At 35.5% G+C, this 7667-nt stretch overlaps 1 non-coding gene across 1 annotated transcript; it reads right to left on the reverse strand.

The window, feature by feature from the left end:
• Positions 1-4912: 4912 nt before the first annotated feature.
• LOC116662840 lies at positions 4913-4986 on the reverse strand. The gene has a single exon (XR_004318930.1). It is a non-coding gene; the product is annotated as a small nucleolar RNA SNORD28 (small nucleolar RNA).
• Positions 4987-7667: the final 2681 nt, after the last annotated feature.

Below are 7667 nucleotides of genomic sequence, written 5' to 3' on the forward strand. Positions count from 1 at the left end.
AAAGGCCCAGAATTTCTAGTTAAACCCCTGCCACTGGGGCACCAGGCACAGAAGGAGTGTTGTGGGATTGGCTGTGGTTCTGAATTTGAGATTAGGCAACAGGCAACTCACTCATCATAATACTGCTTTTTATCTTGAACATATCACTAACCAAGCTGGGCCTCAGTTTCTTCACCGTCAAAAGGATATAAGCAAAGTGCCATACATATCTCAATGGATTTTGTAAAGTGAGACAATCATACAGCTAAGGGCTTGAAAAACTACAATGTGCAATTCAAACAAAAAATGATTTTGATCACTGTGATTATTTATGAATGATGAGTTTTGTCCATGTTATTCCTTTTTTTTTTTTTTTTTTAGCCAATTTTTGTGATAGAATGAAGTTTGGAAAGTATAAACAAGGGCAAAAAAAAGCCTCACTATGGTACATTAAATGATATGAACACATAGAAAAGAATTTTTAAAAAAAGAAAAGAAAAGAAAAGGAAGACCTCCTGGGTGTTTGTGATGACAATGAAAATTTGGGGAGAATGAGGGAAAAGAGTATTTTTTTTAAATTTTGCTTTATTTCAGTGTTTACCTCCTGCTGAAACATACTAGTTCTCCCTTTAGCAAACCTTTAGCACTGTTTAGGGCAGAAACGGCTGACTTTTAATTTAAGCTGAATTCTTGAAACTTCAGAAGGAACTTTTGTTGCTTCCAAAGCTAAAATAAAAATTCCGTCTTTACCCTTATTCCATTCTCAAGGGAAATTTCAGTTCCTCAGGACAGCCCCCGGGACATGCTGCTGAAAAGCTGTTTGGCTGCTTTAGAGAAAAAGATCTCAAACGTCCCCCGAGATGCCGCTATGACTGCTCATTTCAGATATTTATACACAGAATGTTTTCATTCCCCAAATAATTTTTCAGAGACACATTTTCCAAAGAGATCATTAATATTAAAACCCAAATCGGAAATTACTTACCAATAAAGAGATTAACCTTATAACAAACCAGGAAAGTTGTGAAACCTTTTATGACTGACTACCTGAGGCTTCTGTCACAGACAAGAAAATGGTAATACCCAAGGGAAAATGTGTTCCAAAGCCATCAGGAAGAACTATGTTTCATTTAATTCCTGCCAGGGTTACTCCTCTATACTGTTTTATGAAATTAGTCAATGTTGTTTTACTTTCATGATTAACTTTGTAAGAGTGATTATAAAAAAAATCCATGAAAATTGTTCCTCCTTTAAGGCAAAATCACACATCATTCAATATGCATTTAGCACTCTATAAATACTTATAAATTGTGTACTAATTTGAATCACGTTTTATTACCATTTTCATGAGTCAAGTATAATTTAGTATCAACAGTCTCATATGCCTAATTTCATACAGACTAACTCCTGTCAATCATTTTTTCAAAGATCAGGTTGTTTGTATTTCACTTGTAAATATCTAAAAAAGAGTTTTCCCATTTACGTCAGAAAAGGTTAGCAAAGTTTTTTTCTGTTTAATGTAGACATTTGCACTTTATGGCAATTAAATAATATTTCCCCATGCTCCTGACTCTTTCAATTCTTTAAAAAATATTTTTCTAAGTCAACATTCTTCTCTATAACTCATTGATTTTAATTACATTCCTTTGATATTAAAGGAAAATATCATATTGAGCCATAATGTTTCAACTTTTTTTTTCTTGGGTGCAATATATTATCTATATACATATAAGTCACAAATAAGCTAATAATATTCTTATTTCTTTAACATCATTTTCAGTTTGTATCTATCCAAGTTTGAAGGCAAATCCCTAAATTTCCACTATAATCTATAGGTACTTAGGCGAGTTTTTGTTGGTTTTTTTTACAATTTCATTTAGTCAGCCCTCTCTTTTCCTGCCCTTCTCCTCAATAGAAAAACAGTGTTTAAAAATGTATTTCACAATAGTAAATACAGATTTCCCTTTAAGTTACTGCTAGAAATCACAAACATTAATAATGTCTAACAAAGACATACTTAAGATGACTGCACATCTTTCAAACTGATTTTATTCAACTTTCATGGCTTTCTTCTCACCACTAAACTGACAAAAATATTAAATAGCAAAACGTTATAAAGACTGGTTACTCAAATTGTCACTGCCTTTTCCGTTCTATTTTCTAGCATGTAATTCGCATTTCAGGATCATTTGTCCACCGAACCTTGTACATAGCAATGCTTTCAAAATGCTGATATCCCAGAGAGCCCGCATTTCCCAAGGGATAATTGTAGTTGTTTCCCTTTACATTTAATAAGATTCTTTGTCAATATAACGAGTGCACTCTTCTCCATCCCAATTTTCTACCCCTTAAGTTTAGTTTATGCACATTTAGAGCTTGTTTTGCTCATTCTCTATACCCTTCTCTTAGGCAAATGCTTTTTTCCTTACCTAGGGTTTTTTTTTTGTTGACTTTTTCTAATAATCGCATAAACTCTTTCACATGCCAGTTCTCCATTGTCCTAGTTCCAATTTCAGCAGTCCCTTAAAGATGTTCTTCCACTAGTCTATTTCTTTCTTAAATAGTATAATCACTCCTTGATATTTCTTTGTGTGAATCTATTATCCAATTGGTCTTTCTTCGTGGGAGAGGGAAGAGGGGAGAATAAGTGGGAATATACGAAAAGTAAGGAAGACAGAAGGATGGAGGGTTGGGATGGGGAGGCCAGAGGGGAAGGATGGGGGACAGGAGAGCAGGACAAAGCTGGTGAGTTCGTTGCTTCCTCTGAATCTATTACTTACTAGAAGGACTTACTAGAAGGACCTTTCCAAAGGTCTTAAGACTAAGGGAAGGAAGGACATCAGAGTAAGTATTTGGAAAGTGGGGACTGAAATATCAGTGTTGGTCTGACGAAGAGCTACGTAAAGAAGATAATGAAAGAAGGACCTGATATTATGTGCTCAGTTCTTCACACTTTTAAAGGATTTCTTCTCTCTCCCTCCCACCCATGGCCCAGATTCGACTCAGGTGGGTACCCGGGCTGCATATCTGATCAACTGTTAGGCTTTGTCTCCAATGTTTTTATTTCTTTTTCCTTTATATTGAAGCTCAAAACCAAACTCTAAAATAGTCTTACACTAGGAAACTATATTCAATATCTTGCAGTAACTACAACAAAAAAGAATATGAAAAGGAATATATGTACATACATGTATGGCCAAAACATTATGCTGTACACCAGAAATTGACACAACATTGTAAACTGACTATACTTCAAATTAAAAAATAAAACCTCTGAAGTAAAAAAAAAAATTAAAAATAAAATAAAATAAAATAGTCTTACACTAAATTGTCCTAGTCATTAATCCATGTCTTCACAGCATAATTTTAAATAACATCCACATAAATTTCACACTATTTTTCTGTTGATTTCTTAAATAAAGTTGGTTATCAACAGATATAGCTATTTTCAGAAGCTGTAAAAGGAAAATTAAACTGGAGTTGGTTCTGTAGATGTGAAAGAGTAAAATCTGTCTGGGACTGAAGGACTGAAAATCAGCTTGGACTGAAAAAAAATAAAACAGTCCTGCCATTAATCAGGTTGGAGAACAGACACAGATAAAGTCAGTGGCAAAGTTAATAAGAAACATGGTTTCTTCCAAGGTCGTGCAGCTATTAAATGCCATCATGGCCCCCTCTTTGTGTGACCATTGCTTTGTTACCAGTGATGCCTCCAGCCCTGCTTTGCTATCCCCACCTATCCATTACTGGGAATACTCAATTACTCAACTACCCTTGCCTCATGATAGCACCCAATCCTTAGTTAATCCCTGCTTCTCCTAATCTTGCTGCAGAAAAAGAGCCCAACCCAGAACTGGTCTCCGTTCCCTGAGAGCTCCCCCAGAATCCTTCAGCAGGAATCTAGACCTCACCAAAGGTGGAGCCCTCCTTCCCCATGGAGAGGGCACCATCCGTGTTTCCTCTGCAGTGTGCTACCATGTTTGCAAGTCAGTAAGTATGATTTTGTTGAACTGTAGGTTTGAGTGTGGTAGACTGGTTGGTTGAGCTTTAACAGATATCAAATAAAAGTTGTAGAATTTGAATGATTTTCTTGGATATTTGGAGTTTTATAATAAGATTTCCTAAATGCCAGATGTTGTTTTGGTAGCATATAAATTATAAGAAAAAAGTATCTTTAAAAACTCAAAATCCTTTGAGACATAATGAAATAAATATCCATGCGTGGTTAGACTTCATCTAAAGCTGACAACTTTCAATAATAAAAATTTCTTTCAGTGTTTGAGACATAACATTTCTAAAAGGCATGACAGTTGAGTAAGAAGGAATAAATTTCTGTCAAGTGTTTAATTTTTAACAAGTTGAATGAACTCTGGGGTTTCTCCTCTCTATCAAACCTTGGATCTCCTTGGCAAGTACCCAATACAAATATTTATTTGCCTTTACTCTTCAAACAGGTACTGTATTGTACATGTACAAGTAGTATTTGATTCGGAAGACTGCTCCAGGTATGACCTATTTCAGGCATATCTATTCCATTTCTTTGTTTTTTACATACTACTACTTCAGTTTTATGCATTGCAGCTTCAAAATACACTTTATATCTGATAGGAAAAATCCTTTCCCATCATGTACTTCTTTTTTCAAAATAGTCTAAATTGTTTAAACTGTTTATTCTACTAAACGCATTTTGTTAAAACATGGTTCAATTCCAAAAGAATATTATGTTAAAAATGTCCCCCATTGTAACTTTATCAAAATAACATTGAACTTCTAAATTAATTCTGAAATGATTGAATTTATAGTCTCCGGACTTAGTATGCTTCTCTTTTTCAAATATTATTTTGTTTGTCAGTAAAGTTCCTTTTTTATAGATATGTACCTAATAATTTTACTATTTTGAATACAAGGTTCATTATTTTTCATTAACAGAAACTGCCATTAGAACTCTAACATGCTATTAACTGTGGTACTGCACAGAAGATTGGCATATCAACCAAATTATCTGATTCATTATTTTTCTTTAATAAAGATACTTATGACAGAAAAATTTAGAAAGCGGAAAAAATATATATATCATCATACTCCTCATAGGCTGTAGTATCATCTTACTATCTGTAAATATTAACAATTATATCCCAGCTTCTTAAAAAAATCCTACCTTCTATTCTTGTTCCATGTTGTGGCAGGCAGAATGATGGCCTCCCAAAGATGTCCAGGTCCTGGTCTCTGGAACCTGTAAATATGTAAAAGGAAATTAAGGTTGAAAATGGATTAAGGTTGCTAATCAGCTGATCTTAAAATAAGGAAATCATCCCAGTGGCCCCATATAATCACATGACTTCTTAAAGGTAGAGAATCTTTCTCAGCTTCACTCTGAGAAGGATGTAATGACAGAAGAAGGTCAGAGAAATGAGACATAGAAGGGCTCGAGTGGCCACTTCTGATTTTGAGCCAAAGAATATAAGCGGCCTCTAAAAGCTGAGAAAGGCTTCTCCCCCAGAGCCTCCAGAAAGGAATGCAGCCCTGTCAACACCTTGATTTTTGCCCAGTAAGATCCTTGTCAAACTTCTGGTCTACAGAACTGTATGGTAATAAATGTATGTATTTTGTGCCACTAAGTTTGTGACAATTTGTTACAGCAAAAATAGGAAACTAATACACATGTCTTTGCATTGATCTGAACAATATTGAATAATCATATCAAATTTGGGGTGAAGATAGTGACTTTTAGGTTAAAAAGAAAAAAACGAGGCTTCCTTCCCTCAGCAACAAATGATATAAGAATTCTCCTCCACCTCATTAAATTTAATTACATTTCTAATCTAGTTTTACTGATCTGACTTCTAATGATACATTTTAATACCTCATATTTTATTTTTCTGGTTTCCTTCATTGATTTTTATTTGTTAATTTCTTGACATATCGTTTTCAAAGGATTATACAGGACTTCTCTACATCCATTTCTTAAGGAAATTTAAGATGGCATCTTCTCTAATGGGTTCTTATTTGAAATTCATAACCTCCTTAAAATATTGGCCCCTTCTGTACATTTGCCATCATATCTGTTTATACTTGCTGTAACAAGACACCAGTCTTATGTGCATATTCTTATTTTCATCTTTTAACTTTTCCCACATTTAGGCTCTGTTTCTAAAGATAATTAAGAAGCAGCATATATAGCTAATGACCCTGCCCCTTCCTCCTCAGTTTCTCTCTCTGCAGATCCACTAGTGGTGAGTAGGGTGAATATCGGTTGTGTCGTCCCAGCAGCCCTTTCTCCTCGTTTTTGTAATAGCACACTGGTCTTTGATTGTAAATCACAGTGGCCTGCTCCTTCCTAACAAACAGGTAGCAAATAAACGAAGATTCTTTCCCTCCTGGGAATCTGAATCTTGAATAAAATGCTATCGTGTTCTTGAAGTTGAGTTGTGAGCACTCAAAAGAAACTATCTCTAAATTTCTGACTAAGATGCCAAAAGCTGCCATAGTTCTATTTTTCCCCTGGTTATCCTGTTTTCCCTTCTACTGTATGGGCTATGCACATCTTCCTTTTAAAGACTTTTTTCTTAACTTAATTTAACCAGAGCCAGTTTCTAATCAGCCTCAGACTGATACACAGAAGATAGTGATCAAGATGATACGTAATATTCTCACCTATTTCTGTGGATTAATGCAAAAGTGTTTCTTTGTGTGCTACCTGAGTTAAGAATCCTTTAGTTCTAGTGTAAGACTGGAGATAACTAAAGAAAGAAAATATATCAAATAAGTATGAAAATAAAAAAAAACACATTCTTGTAGGCTGTCCCCAGTGACTCCATTGTTACCAAATTTATGTCCAAGTAACTCCTGTTTTCTCCCAAGTGAGAGGTGGCACAATGGATGCTGGAGTGAGATTAATGGGGTTATACACCTTTTGCTTCCTATTTTGTAGTAAGGAGGTCAGCAAACCTCTTTCTCGAGTCAGTCCTATGTAACTCGAATTCAGTAAGTGCTCTGCCGAATGGTGACATATACATGAGGAAAACTTCCATGTGATGTGCTTAATGGTCTACATGGCAAACAAGGGCAAGACAGCCAATGGCAAGGAAATGAGTGACAATGAGGGCAGTCTTTGAGAAAAAAGCCAGAATGACATATTGGCACCAGACATGCTAAGTGATAGACATTAGAAAATAAGTAAGATTGGATTGTGAATCTGTTAGTTTGAGTTATTTTTGGACAGAAGAACCTTTCTCTAAACCATTAGAACACCCACTATCTTGCCCCACCCACCACTGCCAGAATGAACATTTATAATTCTGAGTTGCCCCTATCCCTTTTACTGAAATTAATCTATAGGAGAAAAATTGCAGAGCCCAGAGACCAATGCATATACAGCTTCATTTGCCCTGAAGGGAGAATAAAAGAATTTTTGAAAGGTCATTCAGGCATCACTGAGAATCTAAAGAAAAGTTGGTATACCTAACCCAAGAATGTCTGAAACCAGGATGGGTCAGAGAGACTGAGAAGCAGGAGTTCGCATACCTTCCTTCTGTAGCTCAGTTTAACTTAGTTCACAAAGCTAGGGAGTTTCGTGATCTCCCTATGTGAGAAACGGATGTGAAAAGGCTTTGGAACAACAATCAGTAGGAGTATGTTTGGCAGCCAAAACAGCAGATGCTACCACAGGACCCTCACAGCTGTAGCAT

The sequence above is a fragment of the Camelus ferus genome, chromosome 3, assembly GCF_009834535.1.
Source record: "Camelus ferus isolate YT-003-E chromosome 3, BCGSAC_Cfer_1.0, whole genome shotgun sequence".
NCBI classification, from domain to species: domain Eukaryota; kingdom Metazoa; phylum Chordata; class Mammalia; order Artiodactyla; family Camelidae; genus Camelus; species Camelus ferus.